The sequence below is a fragment of the Vicugna pacos genome, chromosome 19 (assembly GCF_048564905.1).
Source record: "Vicugna pacos chromosome 19, VicPac4, whole genome shotgun sequence".
Lineage (NCBI taxonomy): Eukaryota > Metazoa > Chordata > Mammalia > Artiodactyla > Camelidae > Vicugna > Vicugna pacos.
The window spans coordinates 15,307,501-15,308,499 of record NC_133005.1 but is presented as its reverse complement, the minus strand read 5'-3'; the positions used below and the strand labels follow the sequence as shown (position 1 = coordinate 15,308,499).

General features: G+C 42.1%; 1 pseudogene; it reads left to right on the top strand.

The window, feature by feature from the left end:
• Positions 1–623: 623 nt before the first annotated feature.
• Positions 624–999, top strand: part of LOC102541630 (nuclear transport factor 2 pseudogene) — a 384-nt pseudogene continuing 8 nt past the window's right edge.

Sequence of the window (999 nt, the reverse complement as noted above, 5' to 3'; positions counted from 1 at the left end):
TCTTGGCACATTTTCTGTTATTGGCTCCCTGGTCTGGGACAGTATTGAGAAGGGAAGTATCTATAAACAGAATGAATAATGTGTAACCATAATATATTCTCTGTTTATTTTTACATCAGATGTTTGGAATGTTGGCACTATTAAAAAACTAACTTAATTCTGATTCCCTCTTGAACCCATGATGTTATAAATACCCCCCCACCCATATTCCTAGTGATGAAATTTGGATGCTGGTACCATAATTATCCTAATGTTGTGTTTTTGATACATCTCTTTTAATTAACAAAATCTTTGAGGTTTTGTTGGCAATTTTTTTTATTTTATGAAAAGTCCAATAATTATGATAAAAAGGTACCCACTTGAAACTGGCCACCCAGTCTAATTATTAAAGCTTTTCATCTTTGGATTGATTTCCACATCTCAACCAATTATGGAGGTGTGCAGACATTATTATACCCATTTTGCAGATGAAGAAATTGAAACTGAGAGCTCTGGGGACTTGCCCACACCAGTGAGAATGACTCCCACACCAAGACTCTAAACATACTTCCCCGGGTTGCCACCACGGGTGCCGCCACCATGCCAGCCCCTCAGGTCTTAAGGAGGCTGAGTGATGTTCCAGAATGTGAGACAAGCCAATATGGGATTAGGTTGGATCCAGCTTCATTCAACATTACTACCAATTATTTGATAACGACAGAACCTAATGAGGTGCATTGTATATTGATGTGTCATGCCTTGCGTGGGAAGGACAGTAATTCCAGGGGAAAGCTGCCATCATGGCAAAACTGTCTAGGCTTCCATTCCAGAAAATCTAGCACAGAATCAGAGTACAGGACCATCAGCCCACACCAGACAGCTGCGTCCCCAGCACAGGTGGTGGGCCAGCTCAAGGCCCAGGAAGACCCCATCATGGGGTCCACCAGATGTTCCTTTTAAAGCACATCAATGATGTCTGGGTTTGCACCAATGACATGTTCTGGCTTGCCCTGCACAACT